Source organism: Rhipicephalus microplus, chromosome 4 (genome assembly GCF_043290135.1).
Source record: "Rhipicephalus microplus isolate Deutch F79 chromosome 4, USDA_Rmic, whole genome shotgun sequence".
NCBI classification, from domain to species: Eukaryota; Metazoa; Arthropoda; class Arachnida; order Ixodida; family Ixodidae; genus Rhipicephalus; species Rhipicephalus microplus.
Genome location: NC_134703.1, coordinates 208,765,834 through 208,792,531, shown reverse-complemented (window position 1 = coordinate 208,792,531; position 26,698 = coordinate 208,765,834). Strand labels below are relative to the sequence as shown.

Here is a 26,698-nt window from a genome sequence, read left to right as displayed (position 1 = left end):
CAAGTGGGAAAGAGCGGGTCGAAGTACGGCTTCAAGCGGTCCACGTGAACAATATCGTGTCCACGCCGACGACGGTCACCGGGAGGCGTAAGCGGTTCAATGGCGTAATTGACGGGCGATGTGCGCTCTACCACGCGGTATGGACCATGGTAATTTGAAAGTAGCTTGGTAGACAAACCAGGTGCACAGGGTGGTACATACAGCCATACAAGGGTTCCAGGGACGAACTTGGCGGCAGGAGGGTGGTCGTCATCACGGGCCTTTTTCTGGCGTTGCTGGTCAGCCGTAGTAAACTGCTTCGCTAGTTGGCGGCATTCTTCGGCGTGACGGGCGGCTTCAGACACGGTCGTGCACTCAGATACATCTGGTGCGTATGGCAGCAAAGTGTCAATTGTGTGCGATGGTTGACGTCCGTATAGAAGGTAGAATGGGGAAAAGCCGGTGGTGACTTGAGTAGCGGTGTTGTACGCGTAGGTCGCAAAAGGAAGAACCAGGTCCCAGTTCGTTTGGTCAGATGCCACATGCGTCGCGAGCATGTCACCCAGGGTCCGATTAAACCGCTCAGTCAGGCCATTCGTCTGAGGGTGGTAAGCAGTACTCATCCGGTGTACAATATTGTCACGTCGCTCCAGGGGGTGTCGACAAGGTTTATTGATGTCCGAGCAACAGGGTTCTAACCAAGCGCGTCGGTTGGGCTTGTTTGCCAGAGCGGGGGTCCACGCGCACTTCTTTCTTCTCTGTGGTGTGAGCCTTCACCTTGGCATACGACCCACTACTAGAAGTAGGTGGCAATATTCCTCCTCAACAAAAAAAAAGAAAGAGCATCGTCCCGATGCTGTAAAGTTATTGAAAAAAAAACCAAAACAAAGTAGGTTAAACAATGAAAAAGGGCACCAATATTCAAATGTTAGACGCGATAAGTTCACCAATGATGAGGCAATTGTCAGAACCCAAATAAAAAAAACACAGGAAAAGTGGTCTTTTAGGAACGCGCAAAATAGGACTTCATGTGCACCACGTGAACTATGTCAGAGGTCAGTTGTTTTCGTTGTGCCCATCGTGACGACGTAGCGTCCGGAACCGCTTCGTAGTTTACGTCGCTCACGCGGCGTATTTCTTTATACGGACCGAAGTATCTGCTGAGCAACTTTTCGGAGAGGCCACGGCGTCGAACAGGGGTCCAAACCCAAACTTGGTCCCCCGGACTGTAAGATACGTCATTGTGACGCATATTGTAACGTCGTGCATCGACCTGTTGCTGCTGACCAATGTGTTGCCGGGCGAGCTGGCGAGTTTCCTCGGCACGCTCTGCAAATTCTTCTGCGTCAGTTGTTAATCGATCAGCGCCTTCATAAGGAAGCATCGAATCCAGCATCGTCTGAACTTCGCGGCCGTAGAGAAGGCGAAACGGTGTAAATCGGGTTGTTTCTTGAACGGCGGTGTTATAAGCGAACGTCACATAAGGCAAAATGCGATCCCATGTTTTGTGTTGGACGTCGATGTACATGGAGCTCATGTTTGTGACTGTCTTATTTAGTCGCTCGGTTAAGCCGTTGCTCTGCGGATAGTAAGCAGTCGTCGTTCGATGCCTAGTGTTACTTAGCCGAAAAACTTCAGCAATAAGCTGTGCAGTGAACGCTGTTCCTCTGTCGGTTATCACTGTAGATGGAGCACCGTGGCGCAGAACAATGTGGCACATGAAGAACTGTGCTACCTCAGAAGCCGTGGCTCGTGGTATCGCCTGTGTCTCAGCATAGCGGGTCAAATAGTCAGTTGCAACAATGACCCATTTGTTGCCGTCGGACGATAAAGGAAATGGGCCGAGAATGTCCATGCCGACTTGGTCAAATGGCTTGTGGGGTGGATCAATTGGCTGAAGTAATCCAGCCGGCTTGCTTGGTGGTGACTTTCGACGCTGGCATTCACGACAGCTTTTAACGTACTGCTTCACGCTTGCCGAAAGTCCGGGCCAGTAGTACGCCTCACTTACTCTGGCGAGCGTTCGCGAGTAACCTAGATGACCAGATGTGGGCTCGTCATGGCACGCGGAGAGGACTTCGTCCCGCATGTCCTTCGGAACGACGAGGAGGTAAGCGCGGCTCGTAGAACGGGCGTTTTTTTTGTACAGGACATTACCTCGGAGGCAGAAAGACGTCATGACACGAAATAGATGGCGAGGTATAACGGCGCTATGACCCTCCAGATAGTCGATGAACGGTCGAATCTCTTCATCCTCTTGCTGGCGTCTGCTCAAGTCAGATGAGCTAAGGGCGCCCAGGAAACCGTCATAGTCGTCTTCTTCTTGATTGACTGAAGGTATGGGTGCACGCGACAGCGTATCAGCGTCTTCATGCTTCCGTCCAGACTTATATACGATGGTAACATCAAATTCCTGTAGACGCAAGCTCCATCGGGCCAGTCGTCCAGAGGGATCACGAATGTTTTCCAACCAGCAGAGGGCATGGTGGTCCGTCACCACTTTAAATGGACGACCATAGAGGTACGGGTGAAACTTGGTGATCGCCCACACTACTGCGAGACACTCTTTCTCTGTGGTCGTGTAATTCACCTCGGTACGGGGCAGTGAGCGGCTGGCATAGGCAATGACTCGTTCTTTGCCGTGTTGATGCTGGACGAGCACTGCGCCGAGGCCGATGTTACTGGCGTCAGTGTGCGCCTCTGTGTCAGCATCATTGTCAAAATGCGCAAGAACAGGGGCTGACTGCATCCGCTGTCGTAGCTCGGCAAAAGCAGCCTGTTGTTCGGTAGCCCATACGAACGGTGTGTCGTCGCGTGTAAGGCGAGTCAAGGGCTCCGCTATCTTCGAAAACCCTCTAATAAATCGTCGATAGTAGGCGCACAAGCCCAGAAAGCGCCGAACAGTCTTTTGGCTGTAGGATGCGGAAACGCGGCTACAGTGGCAAGTTTGTCGGGGTCGGGTTGGACTCCTTTCGCGTTGACTACATGGCCAAGGAATTTGAGCTCTTCATAACCAAAGTGACACTTCTGCGGTTTGAGTGTAAGATTTGCTGATTGAATAGCCTGTAGCACACTCCTGAGGCGGTCAAGATGTTGCTGGAAGGTTTCAGAAAAAACGACAACATCATCAAGGTATACGAGACAAGTTTGCCACTTCAGACCAGTAAGCACAGTGTCCATCATTCGCTGGAAGGTTGCGGGCGCTGAGCACAAACCAAAAGGAAGTACTCGAAATTCATACAGGCCATCAGGGGTAACAAAGGCCGTTTTCTCGCGATCTCGCTCGTCAACCTCGATCTGCCAGTACCCGCTTTTTAAATCCAAAGAGGAAAAATAGTGGGCGCGGCGTAATCTGTCTAACGAGTCGTCGATGCGTGGCAGCGGGTACACGTCCTTTTTAGTCACGCTGTTCAGCTTCCGGTAATCGACGCAAAAACGTAGAGTTCCGTCTTTCTTCTTGACTAGGACGACCGGGGAGGACCAAGCACTGTTGGAAGGCTCGATGATGCCGTCGTCAAGCATTTCTCGAACTTGCGTACAAATGGCTTCTCGTTCCTTCGCTGACACACGGTAAAGCTGTTGGTGTATTGGGCGGGCGTCGTCGTAAGGGATGATTCTGTGCCTAGTGATCGAAGTCTGGCGCACCTTAGAGGAAGCAGCGAAGCATGACTTGAATTCAAGCAAGAGTTTTCGCAGTGCTGTCTGGTTTTTTGGTGTGAGGTTAGAATTAATATCGATATTGTGTAGAGACGTATCGGCGGCCTCCACTGCGTCCGACGAGAAGCAGATGGGAACGGTACCTAATTCATCTGCAACCGCTAACGAAGTGCCACGGAAAAGGTGTCGGTGTTTGTTGCTGAAATTTGTAACGAGCAGTTGAGATCGGCCATCACGTTGCTGTATGATACTCCTAGCCACACAAACACCTTGAGTCAGCAAGTGTTCAAAATTGCTTTCTGCAATCGCTTCACCATTTCGCAATGCAGAGCATGTGACGTCGACAATAACACTGGCTCTTGGAGGAAGCGTTATACTTTCAGCAGAAACACGAAGAATGTCGGCACGTTGTTGGTCGTCCTGCTTGTCGATTGCTCGGTCGGCTGAGAAGGTGATGCGATTCTCTTGAAGGTCAATGACAGCTCCATACTCCTGCAGGAAGTCAACACCAAGAATAACGTCGCGTGAACATTCACGGAGCACAAGGAAACTTGCTACAAAAGTATACCCGCAGACCCGAACTCTACTCGTGCAGGTTCCAAGCGGAGAGATGGTGTGGCCACCAGCCGTTCGAATCACAGAGCCATGCCAGGGCGTGATTACCTTCTTTAGTAGTCTGGTCATTTTCCCGCTTAGTATAGAATAGTCAGCCCCGGTATCAACTAAAGCACCTACTGCATAGCCGTCTATTAGCACCGGTATATCCAGAGAAAGCCGCACATATCGCTCCGTCGAATCCACACCCTTTACTGTTAGCGTTGATCGGAGGTCTTCAGCGCGTCGACTGCCAGCGACCTCGCCTCCAAGGGTCGCTTGCGTTAGTTTTCCCGGCGGGGACTGGGGGACCGTGCGCCAGCATGGCGCTGTGGCGAAGATGAAAAGCGCCTCGGCGACGGTGAGCGCGGCTGCCGTCCAGAAGGCGGTGGCATGCGCTGTTGAGCCAGGTAATCCTCAATGTCCCGGGGTCGCTGGCCATACCGAGGAGGCGCTGAATATACTGAAAAGCCGCGCAGCCCGAGGCGCCGGTATGGACACTGGCGGTACGAATGGTCCGCTTCACCGCAGTGGAAGCACAAAGGTCGGCGATCAGGAGTGCGCCAAACATCAGATTTCCGAGGCGAAGCACGTCTGTCGTCAAGGTAGTGTGCTGGTTTTTCCGCAAGATGCACAGGGTTGGCGTAAACGAGGGGTGGGGGCGTGCGTGTGTTCTCGTAGTACCGTAGAGGCTGCGCCGACTGAAGTGAAACTGTATGAGGTGCCTGAACAAACAGCGGGGAAGAGGAAGCTGGGCGCTTCAAGGCTTCCGCATAAGTCGCACGGTGGTAGTCAGCCGGGGCGGGTGTGGCGTTATCCAGACTCACAGGGTCACGCAGGGCATGATGCAGCTCGTCCTTGACGATACTTGCAATAGAACTCACCGTAGGTAGTGGTGGTGTGGCAGCCTTTTGCAGCTCCTCGCGTACTATAGAGCGGATAAGGTCGCGAAGACACTCGGCGTTGTTCCCAAAAGTCGTGAGAACTTGAGCAGTGCTCACTTGCCGCTCATAGAGGGTGGATCGATGCTGAAGCATCTTTTCCATCGTGACGGCTTCAGACAAAAACTCGGCGACCGTGCTCGGAGGGCTCCGTACAAGGCCAGCGAAAAGCTGCTCCTTAACTCCCCGCATCAGGTGACGCAACTTCTTTTCTTCTGTTATACTTGGATCGGCCTGTCGGAACAAGCCCGTCATATCTTCCACATAGGTCGTGACAGTTTCGTTGGGCATCTGGATGCGGGCCTGGATCGCTCGCTCCGCTCGTTCGTGGCGATCAGCACTTCTGTAAGTGTCCAACAGCCGGCGGCGGAATTCGGGCCACGATGTCATCTGTTCCTCGTGATTCATGTACCAGGTACATGCTCCATCCTCCAAATAGAAGTACACGCGCCGTAGTTTGGCCGCGTCGTTCCAGTCGTTCAAAGCAGCCTCGCGTTCGAAGTCGACCAACCAGTCCTCGACGTCTTCGAGCTCGGTGCCATGAAACGGTGTCCGAACCTGTGGATTTTCGAGGGTGTACCGAGTCACCGGGGGGTTTCCCGTTCCTGTTAAAGTGGTTTGAACGGACGTGCTCATCATACTGGTGTGAACTGTAGGGTCAGCTTCGGGTGGCAATCCCCTGATCCTGCGGCTTGTTAGATGAACGGGAGTGTGGACTCGAACTGGGCTTGTGGTGCCGCTTCCAGGAGGGGTCTGAAACATCCGTGAGGGGCTACCCAGCACCTCCACCAATTGTCACGTCACTCCAGGGGGTGTCGACAAGGTTTATTGATGTCCGAGCAACAGGGCTCTAACCAAGCGCGTCGGTTGGGCTTGTTTGCCAGAGCGGGGGTCCACGCGCACTTGTTTCTTCTCTGTGGTGTGAGCCTTCACCTTGGCATACGACCCACTACTAGAAGTAGGTGGCAATATGGCACTGACGGAGAAGTGCTTGGATTACGTCGGATAGAAATACACGGCCCCGGTCGCTGAGGAGCTCGCGAGGAGGGCCGTGACGCAACACAAACCGATGGAGGATGAAAGATGCGACGTCCTGAGCGGTCGCCGTAGGAAGAGCAGCGGTTTCGGCGTACCGTGTCAGGTGATCTACAGCAACGATAGCCCACCGGTTACCTGCTGTGGTCAATGGCAGTGGTCCATAAAGGTCGATTCCAACGCGATCGAATGGGCGGTCAGGGCACGCAAGCGGCTGTAGTGGAGCTGCTCTTGCATTCGGTGGCTGTTTTCGTCGCTGACACTCGTGGCAGCCGCGAATCAACTGTCGAACAAAAGTAAACATCCCACGCCAGTAGTACCGCTTCCTTAAACGCTCGTAGGTCTTGAAGACACCGGCGTGAGCGCATTGCGGGTCGAAGTGAAATGATGCACAGATTGTAGAGCGCAGCTTTCGGGGAATAACGAGCTGCCACTTCCTGCCGTCTGGTGAGTAATTGCGCCGGTACAAGAGGCCACCTCGAATGGTGAAGTGCGAAGCCTGGCGTCGCATTGCTCGAGTGATGGGAAGTGTCGGTACCCCAGATAAGACGTCCAGAAGCGAAGTTATCCATGGATCGTCGCGCTGTGCAGAGGTCATTGTGTCGATGTCAAGAGCGGACAGCGCGTGTTCCATAGAAGATATAGAGGCAGCCTCAGTCGACAGTGGCGATCGCGAGAGCGCATCAGCATTGGCATGTTGGCGGCCAGAACGGTACACGACGCGGATGTCATACTCTTGAAGTCGCAGAGCCTAACGAGCAAGGCGACCTGATGGATCCTTCAGCGATGACAACCAACATAAGGCATGATGGTCTGTAACTACAGCAAAGGTGCGGCCATATAAGTATGGGCGAAATTTCACAATTGCCCAAAGTATGGCTAAGCACTATTTTTCGGTAACACTGTAGTTTACCTCTGCCTTGTTGAGCGTTCTGCTGGCGTAGGCGACGACATACTCAGGGGATCCAGGCTTGCGTTGAGCGAGAACTGCACCGAGACCGACACCGCTGGCTTCTGTATGGATTTCAGTTGCAGCCGTGAGATCATAGTGGCGCAATATAGGCGGTGATGTCAGGAGACGGCGAAGAGTGGTAAACGCGTGATCACATTCGGAAGACCATGATGAGATGTCGTCGGCACTGCTTAAAAGTTGGGTCAAAGGGGCAATTATGGAGGCAAAGTTGCGCACAAACCGACGAAAGTAGGAGCACAATCCTACGAAGCTGCGTAACTGTTTTACAGTCGTTGGTTTGGGGAATTCAGCAACAGCGCGTAGTTTAGCCGGGTCGGGAAGAGCACCGTCCTTTGATACGACGTGACCGAGAATGGTGAGCGTCCGAACAGCGAAGTGGCTTTTCTTGAGATTCAGTTGGAGCTGCGCATTCTTCAGACACGTGAGGACATGTTTCAGGCGTACAAGGTGTGTTGCGAAATCGGGTGCAAAGACGACGATATCGTCGAGGTAGCAGAGGCATATGTTCCATTTCAAACCCCGCAGAACCGAGTCCATCATGCGCTCGAATGTGGCCGGCGCATTGCAGAGGCCGAAGGGCATGACATTGAACTCATATAGCCCGTCTGGTGTCACGAATGCTGTTTTTGGACGATCACCATCTGCTAAGGGCACCTGCCAATACCCCTAACGCAAATCTAACGCCGAAAAAAACTCGGCACCTTGTAAGCAATCAAGGGCGTCATCAATCCTGGGCAAAGGGTATACGTCTTTGCGAGTGATCTTATTTAAGCGCCTGTAATCAACGCAGAAGCGAATTGTACCATCCTTCTTAACAAGAACGACAGGTGATGCCCATGGACTTTGGGAAGGTCGGATAACGTCGCGCTTGGGCATATCGTCAACGTGTTCGGTGATAACCTGACGTTCCGTGGAGGAAACACGGTATGGTCGCTGTCGTGCTGGCGCATTTGAACCTATGTCGACGCAGTGGAAAAAACTGGAAGTTCGGCCAAGGGTAGGTTGAGCAACGTCAAAGGATTCACGAAACTGGTAGAGCAGCTGAAGGAGCTCAGAGCGTTCAGATGGCGATAGTCCATCGGCAATCGATGAATCGAAAAGCTCGCAAGGTGGTATATTGGAAGGGTTGAGGGCACTGATGGCGTCGTAGTCACCGGAACATTCTGGCGGCATGGTAAAAATTTGTTCTTTATCAATGGCATGCACGTGTCCAAGAGATTCACCTTGAAACAGTTCGACGGGATACGGAAGGGGATTGATGAGGCAAAGAGCACTGTTTCCTTCAGAAATAGAGAGGGTTGAATAAGACAGAAGAAGTGATCTTCGACTAAGGAAGAGGCTTGATGGCTCAAAGAATGCAGCTTCGTTCCTAATGCCGTCACAGAACACGGGGAGCAACACAGCTGCTGTCGGAGGAATTTCAATGCCTTCTTTGACGACGAGTTTGTGTACGGCGGGCTGAATGCGGCTGGTTGGTTGGTCGTAAAACGGGGAAAGTTCAAGCTCTGATCTTGCACAATCAATAACGGCGTGGTTACGTGATAAAAAATCCCATCTAAGTATGATGTCATGTGAGCATGACGAAAGGACAATAAAGTCAACAGTGTAGTGGTCCTTCGCGATCATCAGTCGGACAGTACAGGCGGCTACAGGCTGAACCGGGTCCTCATTCGCTGTTTGCAAGGACATCATATTAAGAGGCGTCGTCACTTTTCGGAGCTTGCGGCAAAGTTTAGCGTCTATCACGGAAACGGCAGCACCAGTATCCACTAGAGCATATGCTCGAGTACCTTCTACAAAAACTTCGACAATATTCGACGGCAATGTCCGAGGACTTGAGCATTTCGACAGCGCAGTTCTTGCCTTCTGAACTGCGGCGGTTAGTTTCCCTCGTGTTCAGGAGCTGGCCGACGACGCATGGGTGACAGGGAGCGACGACGGGGTGAAGGTGAGCGACCAGACATAGTACGCGGACATTCCCGTGAAGACGAGCTTGACTGAGGGTCAGAATTTTCCAGACGGAATGGATAAAGGTCCATGAAGCTGTTCTGTGTCCAGGCGTCTGTGTATCCCGGCGCGCGACGACGGCAGTAACGGGCGATATGGCCAGGGCCGCCACACGCAAAACAGATGGGCCGGTTATCGCGCGTTCTCCAAGTATTGGCGACGAGGGGACCAGTCCATGCAGCAGACGGGTGAGTCGAGGCTGTGGTGGCATTGGGAGGAACCCAGGCGGTGGACGGCTGAGTCGGGGCTGAGGTGTACGGCAGTCCCTGGAACGGCGGGGGGTGGTGTCGCTGCTGCCGCTTTAGTGCCTCAGTGTAAGTAAGAGGCGCGGTGACGGGGGGCTGCTGCAAGGGCACCGGCATAGCCTCGGAAATCTCCTCCTGGACCGCATGTCGGAGCATGGGAGCCAATGGTGGTGGGTGTTGCAGTGGCTGTTGGTGCGAGAGCTCCTGGCGTTGAGCAAAAGGCAGCAGAGAAAGCTGCCGAGCCACTTCCTCTCGCACGAAGTCTTTCATTTGTGCGAGAAGGTTTGTCTGGTCAGTCATAGCGTCCAGTGCGGTCACTGGTTGGATTGTCTAGAATGAGCGTCGCGTCTGAGCTCGTTGCCTCCGCAATTCATCATAGGTTTGGCACAGAGTCACTACTTCTGCCACAGTGCTAGGAGACTTCGCGAGAAGCATCTGGAAAACGTCATCGTCGACGCCCTTCATAATGTGCTGTATCTTCGCACTCTCGCTCATGGAAGCATCGACGCGTCGGCAGAGATCGATCACATCTTCTATATATGATGTGAAAGTTTCACCTGGCTGCTGTGCCCGTGTGCGCAGACGTTGTTCGGCGCGTAGCTTCCGTAAGGCAGGACTACCAAAAACGGCACGTATTGCCTCCTTGAAGGCGGACCAATTCGCGAACTCGGTTTCGTGGTTCGTATACCACAGCTTGGCCACGTCGGTGAGATAAAAATTGACAGTGCCTAACTTAGCAGCGTCATCCCACCTGTTGGGTCCACTGACTTTATTGTATGACGACAGCCAGTCCTCGACGTCCTGGTCTTCGGTGCCGGCAAAGATCGGGGGGTCTCGCTGATGAACCGGGCCGGGGCAAGTAGCGGCCGCGAGAGGTATTGTTTGTTGGGCAGCGTCAACTTGCATGGTCGACGGCAAGGTGCGGGATCGGAGTTCCAGGTTGTAGGCGATGTGGTTACCCAGCACGATCCACCAAATGTAAAGAGGTTTATTGGGCGAACCAAACGGACAGGTGGGAGATTGGAGATAGCGACAGGACGAGGAAGACGAGGAGCTCGAGCGCCGATCTCGTGGTGCCTTACTCTGCGATGATGCTTGCTGTTCCCTCTTGTTGTCATCATTCCTTCATTATACTTGTAATAGGACAGTAAAATGTGCACTGAACAACTAAAATATTTCTCCCATTGAAAGCTTTTATGTATGTGTTTTTCTAAACGCGTCAACAATGTTGTCACCAACGCCCCTGACACAATACTTTCAATTTCAAATGTGAGCGGTTTTAGTGACCATAACCTCCTCCAACTTAATTTAACCATCCCGAAGCCCGCATCTGGCAAAACAACAAAACGAATTCGCGATTACAATAGAGGAAATCGCGCTGCCAATAACACAGAACTAGAACAATTTTTTTAAAGAGTTACTACCTACTTTCATTTGTCGATCCGTAAATGAAAACTGGGTACTCTACAGAGATAAATTAACAGCGCTAGTCGATCAGAATGTTCCCTTAGTGTCCATAACCAACGATAAATTAAGCCCCTAGTTCAGCAAGTCCCTTAGCAAACTGCGAAACAAGAAGAAACGGTTGTACAACAGGGCTAAACGCTTGCGCACTGATGGGGCATGGCAGGCATACAAACACTGTTTGAAAACCTACTGCTCAGCAATAACCTCAGCCAAAGATAAATATTACTCGCAAGACCTACCTTCCCTGCTTCAGTCTAATCCCAAAAAATTTTGGCGAACTATATCTCCGGTCAGAGATACTAACACTATTACTTTACATGGAACTGACAAAATACCCATTCCTATCGCCGATTGCCCCTTTGTTTTCAACAGGTTCTTCTCATCTGTTTTCACTCAGGAAGATTCTTCCAATGCGCCTACTTTTCCTGAACTTGATGCCGCCTATATGGAACCCATTACTGTCACTGTTGGAGGCATTGGATCACTCATTAACAACCTAAAATTATCCACATCAGCCGGTATTGACAACATTAATTCCAAGATACTAAAGAACACCCTCCCCATATCAAGCAAAATATTATGCCAAATTTTTGACCAATCTCTAACATCTGGCATGCTACCGGACGACTGGTTAATAGGAAAGATAAAACCAATTCACAAAACTGGAGATGTTCACTCGCCTGACAACTATCGACCCATATCTTTAACTTGCATATGCTGCAAAATGCTTGAGCACATAATCAGTTCACACGTGTACAATCACCTCGAGACGAACAATTTTTTCTTTCTTAATCAGCATGGTTTTAGAAAGGGATTTTGGTGTGACACACAACTGTTTGAATTCACCACCGATTTACACTCAAACATGAACAGCAACCTTCAAACGGACTGTATCTTTCTTGACTTTTCTAAAGCCTTTAATCGTGTGCCCCATTGCCGACTAATCTCTAAGCTATCTGCTCTACGACTTGATTCTTTCACATTAACCTGGATTCCAAACTTCATTTCTTTTCGACAGCAGTTCACTGTTGTTAACAATCTTGCGTCCCCTTTTTCTTCTGTTAGTTCGGGCGTACCGCAAGGCAGCGTCCTTGGGCCCTTGCTATTTTTAATCTACATTAATGACTTACCCTCCGAGATTACTTCTTGCATGCGTCTATTTGCCGATGATTGTATAATATACCGTTCTATAAACTCCAGTAATGACCACTTAACCATTCAAGCAGATCTCAACCATATTTGTAACTGGTGCGACAAGTGGCTTATGAAACTGAACTTAACAAAATGCGAGGTAATGTCTTTCACCCGTAAACACGTAAACTCTGAATTCTCCTATTACTTGAACAATACCATGCTTTCCCACACTTCTTCCTACAAATACCTAGGTGTTCTTCTCACAGAGAATCTTTCATGGGTCTCACATATCGAGTCTACCTGTGCCAAAGCATCACGTTCACTGTGCTACCTACGCCGCAACTTGAGAAATTCCCCTACTAATATTCCAGAACTAGCCTTTCATACCTTTATTCTGCCAATATTAGAATTCGTCTCAGCAATTTGGTCTCCTCATCAAAACTACTTGATTATTATGGTAGAAAGGATTCAAAATGGAGGTGCCCGCTTCATATCACGAAACTACGACATCACGTCAAACATAACGCAAATTAAATCAGACCTTCAGCTGCCGTCATTGGATAGCCGTCGCAATATTGCTCTTCTCTGTCTGTTCCAGAAATATATTACCTCTAATAAACGAACGCGGCTTCAGCTTCAAACACATCACTCTTTTTCACGCAGATTGCATAATCAGTTCAGCTTCATGCGCATATACGGGTCAACTAATGCATTCAATTCATCACCACTGCCTCGGGCCGTTCGTCTTTGGAATGACCTCCCTGATTGCATAGCCTCCATATCTAATCCCGATACATTTCGCCGTCAGTTACTCACTCCGTTCACCATGTGACCCTGTTTTTGTATTCTGAGTGCATTGCGTAACGGGGATTTATATTCCCCTTGTCTTTTATTTTAAAATGTATCCCTCTGTCGCCATGTTCATATCAACAAGTGCTGTATTCCCTCAAATTTACCTCGCCCTGTAGAGCCTAAAATGTGATCTCATTTATATATATTGTCACGGGGTCGTGACGTGGCCGAAGACAGGAGACTTCGTCTTAGGATTTAACTGTTTATTTGGGCGAACCTGTGCCCGGTAAACTGAAAGTCCAATTACAGCAGCAGTCTCGCACAGATAGCAGTCTCGGACTGATAGCGGCGAACGGAGCGTCGGCCTTCGATCAACAACTGACAAGCGGCGAAGCGCGTCGGCATTTATACTCTTGCCGTCGAATGTTCTAGCGTTATCGCTGGCGGTGGCGTAGCTTCCAGAACAATCTATACCGTTCGCACAGTGGGCGTGATCTTATCGAAATGATCTACTACAGTCCGCAACCTTCTAGAAAACTGCAGGCGCGGTTTGCGCTGAGAATCGTGCGGTGTTTTCGGACGATAACAAAAACTTGGGAAATGGAACGTGGCATTGCCCCCCTCTGAAAAAAGGCATCGTCCCGATGCTTTAACTAAAGATGAAAGTACAATAATAATGCAAGAAAGTACAATGAATAAACTACGATAAACAATAATACAAAAAAACACTAGTTAAGTTTGTTAACGCGCATGAAACGGCTTGAGGCGCGCGACATGGACGACTTCAGGTCGCGATCGGCGTCGTTGAGAGTTCGTGATGCCGTCGGGAACAACCTCGTAATCAAGTGGGCCGAGCCGTCGAACCACCCTGTACGGTCCGAAGTACCGTCGCAGAAGCTTTTCACTTAGTCCACGTCGGCGTATCGGCGTCCACACCCAAACACATTCACCGGGCTGGTATTCCACGAAGCGTCGTCGAAGGTTGTAACGGTGGCTGTCGGTCGTCTGTTGATTCTTGATACGAAGACGCGCAAGTTGTCGGGCTTCTTCGGCGCGTTGAAGGTACTCGCTCACATCGAGGTTTTCTTCGTCGGTGACGTTGGGTAACATGGCATCGAGCGTCGTTGCCGGGCTCCTTCCGTAGACCAATTTGTATGGCGATATCTGCGTCGTCTCCTGCACTGCCGTGTTGTATGCGAAGGTCACATACGGAAGAATGGCGTCCCACGTCTTGTGTTCGACATCGACGTACATTGACAGCATGTCGGCGATCGTCTTGTTAAGCCGCTCGGTGAGGCCGTTGGTCTGTGGGTGGTACGCTGTCGTCCGGCGGTGGTTTGTTTGGCTGTATGCCAAGATTGCTTGAGTTAAGTCGGCAGTGAATGCCGTTCCTCTGTCGGTGATAAGGACCTCTGGGGCGCCGTGACGTAGGACGATATTTTCGACGAAGAATTTAGCTACTTCGGATGCACTGCCTTTTGGCAGGGCTTTTGTCTCGGCGTAGCGGGTGAGGTAGTCGGTAGCTACCACGATCCACTTGTTTCCGAAAGCCGACGTCGGGAACGGCCCCAGTAGGTCCATACCAATCTGCTGGAAAGGTCGGCAAGGTGGATCAATTGGCTGCAGAAGTCCCGCTGGCCTTGTCGGCGGGGTCTTGCGTCGCTGACAGTCCCGGCATGTTCTCACATAACGAGTGACGTCGGTGGTAAGACGTGGCCAGTAGTACCTTTCTTGTATCCTCGCGAGCGTGCGAGAAACACCGAGGTGCCCTGCCGTCGGATCGTCGTGAAGGGCCTGCAGGAGTTCTGGTCGCAGAGCTGAAGGCACCACAAGAAGGTACTTAGCTCGAAGCGGTGAAAAGTTTTTCTTTTGTAGAAGACCGTTTCGTAGAAAGAACGACGCAAGTGCGCGCTTGAATATCTTCGGGACTTGGGCGGTCCTGCCTTCGAGGTATTCTATTAGGGCCTTAAGTTCCGGGTCGGCCCTCTGTCGTTCAGCGAAGTCGTCGGTAGTTATCGTTCCTAAGAAGTAGTCGTCATCCGGGTCGTCGGGTAGCGGTTGGTCGACAGGCGCACGAGAGAGACAGTCGGCGTCGGAGTGTTTTTTTGCCGGACTTGTAAATGACAGTAATGTCATATTCTTGAAGTCTCAGGCTCCATCGTGCGAGGCGACCTGAGGGGTCCTTCAAGGTGGCTAGCCAACACAATGCGTGGTGGTCGCTCACAACTTTGAAGGGCCTGCCGTAGAGGTAGGGGCGAAATTTCGACGTAGCCCAGATGATGGCGAGGCACTCCTTTTCTGTTGTGGAATAATTTGCTTCTGCTTTGGATAGCGATCGGCTGGCGTAACTAATAACCCTTTCAAGTCCGTCAGCCCTCTGCACAAGAACGGCGCCAAGACCTACGCTGCTTGCGTCAGTATGTATTTCTGTCTCGGCGAATTCGTCGAAATGGGCAAGTAACGGAGGCGTCTGGAGGCGATGTTTAAGCTCCTGGAAAGCGTGTTCCTGCGGCGTTCCCCACTTAAACTCCACGTCGGCCTTGGTAAGGTTAGTGAGAGGATCGGCGATGCGGGCGAAGTTTTTCACGAACCGCCTATAATAGGCACACAGGCCCAGAAATCGGCGCACGGCTTTCTTGTCAGAGGGCGGCGGGAAGTCGGCGATGGCGGCTGTTTTCCGTGGATCGGGACGAACTCCAGACTTGCTGATAACGTGCCCCAGAAACAAGAGCTCCTCATACGCAAATCTGCACTTTTGTGGCTTCAGAGTGAGTCCGGAAGTCTTGATGGCTTGAAGTACAGCTTCAAGGCGACGAAGATGCTCGTCGAAACTCGAGGAAAACACGACGACGTCGTCCAAGTACACAAGGCAAGTCTGCCACTTCAATCCTGCCAGTACTGTATCCATAACGCGTTGAAACGTTGCAGGCGCTGAGAAAAGGCCGAAGGGCATCACCTTAAACTCGAAGAGGCCGTCCGGTGTTATGAACGCCGTCTTCTCTCGATCTCTTTCGTCGACTTCGATTTGCCAATAGCCAGTCTTAAGGTCCATTGACGAAAAGTACTTGGCGTTATGGAGCCGATCAAGTGCGTCGTCTATTCGTGGGAGGGGATACACGTCCTTTTTCGTGATTTTGTTCAGGCGGCGATAATCGACGCAGAAACGTAGGGTCCCATCCTTTTTCTTCACTAACACCACGGTGGATGCCCATGGACTTTTGGACGGCTGGATAATGTCATCCCGCAGCATTTCATCAACTTGTCTCTTCATGGCCTCTAGTTCTCGCGTCGAAACCCTGTACGGACTCTGACGGAGTGGTCTGGCATTTTCTTCGGTTATGATGCGACGTTTCGTGATTGGGGTCTGCCGAATTTTCGATGACGACGAAAAGCAATCTTCGTATTGCAGGAGCAGGGCCTTGAGCTGTTCTTGCTTATCGTTCGGAAGTCTGGGATTGACGTCAAAAGATATGGGAGGGGCTTGGTGCCTCTGAGCAGGTTCCGCAGAATCGGCGAGGGCGAAAGCACTGGTGGCTTCGACAATTTCTTCGATGTATGCGACCGTTGTTCGTTTGTTCACATGTTTGTACTCATTGCTGAAATTCGTGAGCAAAACCGTTGCTTTGCCTCCCCGCAGCTCTGCGATTCCTCTTGCGACGCAAATATTTCGGGTGACCAACAGATGCTGACTGCCTTCAACGACGCCTTCCAAGTCAGGTGATTTAGGAGCGCCGACTGAAATAATGACGCTTGAGCGAGGCGGAATAGTGACTTGTTCTTCCAGCACATTCAAGGCATGGTGTCCTGACGGCGTGCGCGGCGGTAGTGCTTCTTCTGTGGATAACGTTATCGACTTTGTTTTTAGGTTGATGACAGCACCATGGAGGCATAAGAAGTCCATGCCAAGGATGACATCTCTCGAGCAACGCTGTAGGACCACGAAGTCTGTAGGATAAATACGGCCGTTAATGGTGACTCTCGCTGTGCAGATTCCTGCAGGCGTTACGAGATGACCTCCGGCTGTGCGAATTTCAGGGCCTTTCCAAGCTGTCCTAACTTTCTTTAACTTCGCGGCGAACGACCCACTGATGACAGAATAGTCGGCTCCAGTATCGACGAGAGCGGTCACACTGTGGCCGTCGATAAGAACGTCGAGGTCGCTAGTTCGCCGTCTCGCATTACAGTTAGGGCGTGGCGTGGGGTCACGGCTGCGTCGGCTTGTTCCGCTGCTTCCATGTTGCGTCGTCAGGCCACCTTCAGTAAGTGAGCTTTCACCGTCAGGGCTTTGCCTGGTTGGCGTTGTGTTCGGAAAGCTCCGTCGCGGCGTCGTCGTCGTCGGAGGATCTTCGGTAGTTCGTCGCACAGCAACCGCACCTCCACCGGTTGCTGCCCTTAGTTTCCCGGATACGGGCTAGGAGACCGGCCCCGCGTTGGGCCAGAGTATTGTCGGTGGTGCGGTGACGTGCGGCGGCTGGGCGACGGCGAACGCGAAGGGCTTCGTGGTGTCCACCGAGTTCCTGTCAGGTAGTCGGCGATGTCACGTGGTCGTTCTCCTGGCTGCGGACGTGGTGCATCGACGGCGAAGCCACGCAGTCCCATCTGTCGGTACTGGCAACGGCGGTAAGTGTGCCCGGCCTCGCCGCAGTGGTAGCACAGTGGGCGGTGGTCAGGGGTGCGCCAAACGTCGGTTTTCCTCGGCGCACTGCGCTGGCCCGCTGGTGAACGGTAGGTCGTCGGTGGGGGTGGTGGCGGCGGTGGTATCTGGCAACGGAAGTGCGACGGGGCGGCGTTTTGGCGTGGACGGGGAGGAGCGTTGTGGCGCACTGCAGCGGCGTAGCTCATAGTTTCTGGCTCGGGCAGCGGTGTATGGGGAATTCGAAGTGATTGCCGAACTTCTTCTCGCACAATGTCGGCAATCGAATCCACCTGAGGTTGCGCCGAAGGCAACAGTTTGCGCAGCTCTTCCCGCACGATCGCTCGGATCGTTTCACGCAGGTTTTCGGAGTCACTGGTTTGAGCAGCAGCGCATTCTGGAGTCAGGCGACGATTATACTGTCTGGTGCGCATGTCAAGGGTTTTTTCGATGGTGGTCGCCTCGGATACAAATTCTTGGACGGTGTTTGGTGGATTCCTCATTAGTCCCGCGAAGAGCTCCTGTTTGACCCCTCGCATGAGGAAACGAACTTTCTTCTCCTCGGGCATGTCTGGGTCAGCGTGACGAAATAGGCGGGTCATCTCCTCTGTGAAAATTCCAACCTTCTCATTCGGTAGCTGAACCCGGGTCTCTAGTTGAGCAGCGGCCCTTTCTTTGCGAGCGACGCTCGCGAACGTTTGCAGAAATGTGCCGCAGAAGACATCCCACATTCGGAGCGTGGACTCACGATTCTCTAGCCAGGTCCTTGCGGTGTCTTCCAGGTAGAAGTACACACGCCGGAGCTTTTCTTCGTTGTCCCAGTGGTTGAGGGCGGCCACACGGTCGTATGTTTCTAACCAGGACTCCGGGTCTTCGAACGATGACCCATGGAAAATTGGTGGTTCCCTGGGTTGATGCATGACCATCGTGGGCAGAGATGCGGCGGTTGTCATTGTCGCTGCAGTCACGGTCATGGCCTTGGTCTTCCGCGCCTTGTCTTCTAGAATCCCGTACTTCGGTGGTAGCCCTTGCTGTCGGCGGCTTGTTCGCTGCTCCTGGTTGGCGTCGGCGTCTTCTCCGCGACGTGGGCTGGGTTCACGGCTTGACGGGGGCGTGCGGTACATGAACGAAGCAGCACCTCCACCAGATGTCACGGGGTCGTGACGTGGCCGAAGACAGGAGACTTCGTGTTAGGATTTAACTGTTTATTTGGGCGAACCTGTGCCCGGTAAACTGAAAGTCCAATTACAGCAGCAGTCTCGCACAGATAGCAGTCTCGGACTGATAGCGGCGAACGGAGCGTCGGCCTTCGATCAACAACTGACAAGCGGCGAAGCGCGTCGGCATTTATACTCTTGCCGTCGAATGTTCTAGCGTTATCGCTGGCGGTGGCGTAGCTTCCAGAACAATCTATACCGTTCGCACAGTGGGCGTGATCTTATCGAAATGATCTACTGCAGTCCGCAACCTTCTAGAAAACTGCAGGCGCGGTTTGCGCTGAGAATCGTGCGGTGTTTTCGGACGATAACAAAAACTTGGGAAATGGAACGTGGCAATATATATATATAGCTTTTCGTTGTTCTTGCACTGATCCTGCCTGTAAACTGTTCGTTACCTGTCTGTACCAGTCCGATTCCTCCCCCCCTTACCCAATGCCCTGTTCTGGGGCCTGTAAGGTTTTTTGAATAAAGAATAAAGAATAAAGTGAGTAAGCGAGAGTGAAATCAGCAGCAAGCTGGCGTTGCGGAGCGACATGCAAGTCCAGCCTCCGTAGGCTTTGCTCAAAATGAGTTGTCCCCGAGTTTACCTTTTGTTTTTTTATTTTCTTCTTATGACCGTAGCTCAACGCGTACGCTTGGCAGGAACATAGCAGACCCTTCAATCGCTCGTGATCTCTGATTGCCAAGCACATAAAATCAAATCACAAATCTTTTTATTGCAGCCACTTTCCTGCAGGGACTGTGACTAAAGGCTGAAACAGCCTGCGTTGAGTTCATACAGCGTTGAAGAAACATATACAACGAAGAGCACATTATATAAAAATTCAAGTGCTGAATATGCGGCCAGAAAAAGAAAAAATAGAAAGTAAGAGGTGACGCTTATTACACGTGGCAAGGAATCGCATAGTGAACCTACATTATGAATGTGTATGTTGCACGGACAAAGGTTCACAGGGATCACTCACTCATACGCACAGAATTATTTTTCAGGCAAGTTAAACAGGCGTGTGCATCGTGCAACATATTGTCACGTTTCTTAAGACAAACTTGGTTTAATGGGTTCGTTGAGTCGACTAGCCAAGCAGCAACTCAAACAGATCGTCTATGTCTTGTTTCGCTTCTGGATCTCACCCAAGCATAACATGTGGCACTGTCTGAAGCGGAACGTGCGGCACTGTCTGGATCGGGACGTGCGGCACTGGCTGGGTCGGGACTCCTTGACCAGAAAGAGGCGTGGCAGATCGCAAGGCTTCCGCGTACCTACGACGGCAACTGTCAGTAGACACAGGAGCCGTTTCCGGATCAACCGACGTGGGCGGAAAATGATGGGCGTGCAGCACTTGCTGGACCTCGTCACGGATGACCACTGGTGATAGAACTAACATCGATTTGCCTTGTCCCGTACATCTTTTTCATTTTATCCCCGACGACAGATCAGATGATCTCACGAATCCATTCGGGGCTCTTGCTCCCAGGGGTGGCGAAAATTTCGGGAGTTGAGGCAGCATTCACTTGACGGTCAAACAGGGCAGACCGTTGGTGCAGTACTTGCTCTATTGTTGCCGCTTCAGTAAGGAATTAGCAACACTCTTGGGGGGACTACGCACCAAACCAGCAAAAAGTTGTTCCTTTACGCCATGCATGAGGTGGCGCAACTTTTTTTCTTCTGCCATAGCAGGATCCGCTCACTTGAAAAGCCGTGTCATGTCCTCGACGTACATCGAGATGGTCTCGTTTGGCATCTGGATGCGTGATTGTAGTGCATGCTCCGCCCGTTCGCGGCGGTCGGGACTTCTGCAGGTCTCCAGAAGGCGACGCTGGAACTCGCGCCAAGATGTCAGAACATCATCCCTTTTCAAAAACCGCGTCTTGGCACCGTTCTTTAGGCAAGTGTACACGTTCCGGAGCTTCGCGGCATCATCCCAGTAATTTATCGCTGCGAAACGTTCGAACTCACTCAGCCAGTCGTCAACATCTTCATGCTGCTCTCCATGAAAGGGGCTAGGCATGAGTGGGTTCTGGACGGTGCAGTAGATCGGCGTGGAAGGTGTCGGAGCTTGCACGGGATCTTGTGTCGAAGTCATAGTCGCTGCGTCAGTGGTTGGTGTCTCAGGTGGTAGGCCTCGTTGGCGGCGGCTTACTCTGTGAACAGGAATGTCCACGGGTGCAGGGCTTGTGTTCCGGCTGCTGAGTGGGGTCTTGGGCATCGGGTGGATCGTGAGACGTTGTACCCAGCAACTCCACCAGTCTTGTCACGTTTCTTAAGACAAACTTGGTTTAATGGGTTCGTTGAGTCGACTAGCCAAGCAGCAGCTCAAACAGATCGCCTTTGTCTTCTTTCACTCCTGGATCTCACCCAAGCATATCATGTGGCACTGTCTGAAGCGGAAGGTGCGGCACTGTCTGGATCGGGGCGTGCGGCACTGTCTGAATCGGGACGTGCGGCACTGGCTGGGTCGGGACTCCTTGACCAGAAAGAGGCGTGGCAGATCGCAAAGCTTCCGCGTACGTACGACGGTGACTGTCAGTAGACACAGGAGCCGTTTCCGGATCAACCGACGTGGGCGGAAAACGATGGGCGTGCAGCACCTGCTGGACCTCGTCACGGATGACACTGGTGACAGAACCAACATAGATTTGCCTTGTCCCGTACAATATATATACTAATACATCAGTACACTTGGTGTACAATAGGTAACTTGAATGTTGGTTTTACTGTAAAAGATTACGTAGCAAAAGCTTACAATACACGAGGTGTCTTTTGTGCTGACAATGGCCAGCTGTCCAGTTTATTGTATCCCTGTTTATTCGAGATGTTTTGAGCTTGATAGAACAATAATTGTTTCGCACAATTCGACCAAATTTTCGAAAGCCTCCTCATAAGCTTCATAAACGTGTACTTTGGTTTAGTTACTGTGCTAATAACTTTGTAGTTGCTTTTGTGATGTGTGTATACTTCTGCATAACTCATAAAGATAGACTTGATTAGCCATAGGCATGTCGTGCTGAACAAATAACTCCTTGATACTCAACTCACGAACACCAGCTACATAATTTTCAAAGATATGCAACATTCGCGTTTGTAGTGCCGTTAGTCTAATTCAATAGATAATCTTCGGATAAAGTGTAAGGAAGAGTACTTTTGAGCGAAGAGGTAATGTTGTGAACGTCTTTTTAATGCATCCAACGGATCCATTTAAATCAATTGTCAAGTGCTCACATTGCATGTCTGGGGGCGTCCGGAAAGGAATGCAAGGAGGCGGCTCGGTCCCTTTGGAATTTCAGATAATTTTTTATCCGATAGCAATAAGCTACCCAGCTCCATTAGCGCACTCAGGTCCCACATATCCACGTGAAACATCCTTCACGGTGGCAAGTAAACATTTCACTTCACATGCTGCAATTAACTAATTTTGCCGGTCACGTCACGGTAGTACAAGAACAATTACACCATCGTCTGCTAAAAAGAATTCATGAGTAGCATGCGAAGCAGTCCATGGGTCAAGTTCCGTCCATCACGGGCACCGATGTTAACGCGTCTTGGTCAGTGGAGCACTGTGCCAGGGGCGGATTATCCGTGCATCAAAGGGTTCAAATGACCCGGGCTCTCCGCTTTAAAGGGGCCCCAGAAGGGCCACAAAAATGGCCAGCTTCGTTGTTTTGTTCAAAAAAGTTTAACCCTCCTGTGTCATAGGCATTTATTCTTTTCTTTCTAACTTCACGCACAGTTTAGTCTTCTTTCAGTATGATTCAACGGACCAGACTAGTGTTAATGCTGTCCATGTGTATTCGTCTCCTGATGTAGTTATTTATTACCATGGCAATCTCTCCACGTGCTACGCAAGAAAAAAAAACGCCCAGGTGGTAATGAACACACTGGAGAGGCTAGGAATAAATATGACTTGTGTTCTTTACAGCTAAATCTAGAGAGCGTGAAGTCTAAAGCATGAACAGATGATAAAGTGGGAAAGAAAGTGGGCCAAGGGGCCCCCGTATCCTTTCGTACCGGGTCCTCTGCACTGTTCATTCGGTCCTGAACACACTATGAATTCCCTGTAGTTTCTGTTGCCGTTAATCGGCCCAAACTCTAGTTGGAGCACGCCACGCGGGAGCACGTGTGTTCATCAGCAGACTCTCGTTCACCGCGCCATCACGTGATTGTGGGGAGGGTGTAAAAGGAAGAGGCCCACAGCTTCTTGCAGAGCCATAAACGTGCTAGCGTGTTCTAGCTGTGCCTAGACCAGCTGTTGCACATGCGCAATAAAGGTTGTCATGCAGCACACCAGATTGAACTCCGCCATAAGTTAAAGGGCTGCCAGTATTTAGATGATCCAGCTGTACAAAACTAAGAAGACACCCGCTTCCGTACGTCTGACTACATTGCAGGAAATAAACAACACAGCGAGCTTCTGTTAGAACTCTTTCTTCGTCCTTTATTTCTAACACGCCCCTGCGGCTGGGTAATTTGTGTGTGCTTTCAGTTAATCTACCAGGAGATGTTACATGCTGATGATGGAGGATTTTCCCAATCCCGATCAAACTTGGGGAGGCGGTGGCTTGTCTTGCGAGGGAAGCCGATTGATTGATATGTGGGGTTTAACGTCCCCAATCCACCATAACATAATGAGAGACGCCATAGTGGAGGGCTCCTTAAATTTCGACCACCTGGCGTTCTTTAACGTGTGCCCAAATCTGAGCACGCGGGCCTAGAGCATTCTTCCCTCCATCGAAAATGCAGCCGCTGCAGCCGGTATTCAATCCGGTGATCTGCGGGTTTCAGCAGCCGAGTACCTTAGCCACTAAACCGCCACGACGGGCCTGCAAGAGAAGTGATCCATTCTCATTGTTATGTCTACAGTACTTCGCGGTCACGTTGTCTGCCATCTTTAGCTTTTAGTACTGTGACACGATGTGCTTGCTTTCCCGCTTGGCACTGCTGGTCGCCTTCACACTGTGTAAAAGCTCACCTCTGTGGGTTTTGCGCTGCTTGCGTGGTTTCTTGTAGTAACAAGCGTCCTGCTTATGCTTCCCGTCGTAGACTCGTAAGGTTTCCTGATACTTCACATATTCCTTCAGAGTGTTGTTTATCAGCTGATCTTGGTGTTGCATCTGAAGCTTCTGTATTGGTGCTGCAAGGTTATTTACTGCTTGTCCCCCTGCGGGGTGAGTTAGTCCTTTGCATGTGCATGGTTCGAAAGTGCATCTGATGTGGAACTCTGGAATCGACAATGATTCTTTTTCCGCACTTGTGGAGGATGAAGATAATGTCGAAGGGCACTTGTTCTAATCTGCAGTGACCTCGACAAGGACGGGAATCACAGCCACGTGTAGAGTCAGTGGAGGTGAGCTGTTGCTGGTAGCCGATTTTAGGTGTCTGTCCCGCCATCGCGAACGACGACGTACATGGAGATGACGCCTTTGAGCGCGATGTTTGCAATCGTGGTAGCGTATTTGGAGACCCCGTGGCAGGAGTGTAAGGACGACTTTTAATTTATGGTGTGTTGCGCTTCCCGCGAGTTTTCGTTCACGCCGAATGCCTGCATGATGCGCATAAAGTTTTGCTGGAGCTGAATGATGTGGAGAGTTGTAGATCCAGCGCAGGTCTCTGGTGTCAGGTCCCATCTTGAGGTGTTCGATGGCATCGTACAAGAACATAGGATGCATGTACCAGATCGAGAGCGGCTCGTAGCAGTGCTGCGGCAGACAGCACCAATAGTCGGCCTGGTAGGGCTTGAAGGGAGACGAAGTTGAGGCCCTACCGCTTGAGGATATCATGTATGGCTGCAAATGTTGTTGCTTCGGGGACAAGTCCTCGTGGTACATGGAGTCACGGAAGGGGTAGTACATGTGTTCGTACTCTGGGTTTCGAAAGTAGCACTGCTTTGGCAAGCTGCTACCCAGGCCGTGGGAAATCAGGTGCTTGTGGTCTGATGTGTATGACGAACCCAGGGTTTCCCTCGGCCGTTTCATGAGCCACTCTAGTGTAGAGCTTCTTCTGAGCGATCATCAACTGCTGCCTACAAGGCGTAAGCGCCACAGACTTTCACGAGCGATATGTCTTCGTTTATTGCATTGGTGGCAGACTGTGCGGACGCCATATAAGTGCTCGTTTGAGCGGACTTTTGTGGAAAGGTGTCGTTTCTTCGGGCTTCTTTTTTGGCCGATTCTGCACATCAAGTGGATGCTACTCTGATCCATAGATTGCATACTTCTAGCATTTGCGGTAGTGTTCTGGGCTGAAATGCGAAATCATCTGCTTTTGTAAACGTCAGCTTTCTAAATGTCAGCAAATGTCTCACGTCTCTATATAAGACTCCACACATGATTCGGGCTCGTAACATGCGTTCAAGAGACAATACAAAATTGCATCTCTCTGCCAGCGGCCTTATTTCGCCAATAGGTTTTTGCATACACTCTCCTTTTTATTGTGATTGTGTGAAAAAAAAACATAATTTGCCCCTATCTCGTCGACTTTCGGGACATTTAGTACTCCTCGAGGTACCTAACGGCGTCGTCAGTATTAAGTGCGTTGATTTTCCTCGCAGGGCAGCATTCTTGGACCACTCGAATCACGCTGTTTGGCAGTGAGGCCACAAACACTGCTTGTCGCAACCACATTGTTTGCTGCAGTATGATTCTCACTATCAGCATCTTGGTGAGCGAGGACTGGTGGTGTTTGCGATCGAAGCACTTATTATGTTGCTTAAATGATATGATAAACTCTATGTTTATTTTGTCGACCAGACCACAAAATAAACACAAATTTGGTTTGTTTTCCACAGCAATATACATGAGCTGTGGAGCATCTGACTACGATGCACACATGGATGTACGTACAGTGTAGATGAAATGTTCTACTCATAACCACCTCTCTCGACGACATTTTCTCTCACGAATACCAAGATTCGTTAACCGTGATGTAAGAAATACCGAACCAGGGAGGTTATGTTCGCACAAAGGACACCTGCATTAATTGATACGAGATTGAAAAGGACATGTTGTGCAGAATTCTATGCGCGAATAGTTGGAAGTGCGAAGCCCACCTTTGTGGTTATGATCACAGCGGTTATGAACTAAAGCAGCAAAAGGGAGGCGCGTACAGTGTACTCGGATCGCTTACTTGATCCGAAGACCATTTTACTTTTATTAATTTTACATGTCATGTTAGACTGAGACTGAGACTGAAACTTTCGGAATCCGAGAAGCCCTCCTGTGTGGGTGTTGTCTGAGACTGAGACTTTCGGAATCCGAGAAGCCCTCCTGTGCGGGCGTTGTCTCCAATAACAGTGCTACCATGCCGGTGAAAAAAAAAAGAATAGCGAAAAACAGCGTTAAAAACACTTCTAGTCCTGATCAATGGAGTGGTGAATATTTGTCACTTTCGTCCTGGTAAACTTGTGGCGTGCAAAAAAAGCGCAATAAAATTGGCTAGGCCTTCTGGTTGACAGTTGACACGAAACTTGTCAAATTTTAATCTTAATTGTGCGTGCGATCACGCGCCATTATTAGCATCAACGACTGAAAAACTGCTATATCTTGTGGCAGCTATAGTTGCATCGTGTTAATGTTATCGCGCTTTTTCGAATCACTCTAGTGTACTTCGGTCAAAGTGACATTTTCCGAACGTGTAGGATTCGACAATTTTTTGAACTCCGTAATTTGTTTAATTATTCCCGTTCATCAGTTCTTGGCGCCGTTTTTCGAAGACTTGTGGCTGTGCCCACACAATCTGGAGGATTACTCAAAATTTTAGTGTCCCGTGCAACTCTTAGTGCCTTTGTTTGTATGACAAAAGTGTGCTGTGGTGAAAGTGACTCAACTGTGACACATCAGGGCGAGAAGCCTTTAACAGTCGTCAATTTTTACTCGTGTACCCAAGATGGCTTTACTCCCTCAATTTACAACCAGGAGTTTCTCCACTGCTGATACAATATTAATCACAAGCATCAACCGACCAATTATGCTAAAGATGGGCCTCGCCCTTGCATTTCGAACCTTTCATTTATCTTCAATATGACATC

General features: G+C 50.6%; 1 protein-coding gene across 8 annotated transcripts in view; it reads left to right on the top strand.

Moving 5' to 3' along the window:
• The window catches only part of nab (NGFI-A-binding protein homolog), a 1,065,342-nt gene that overhangs the window by 1,029,045 nt on the left and 9,599 nt on the right, over positions 1 to 26,698 (top strand). The gene's annotated exons all lie outside the window — the stretch shown is intronic.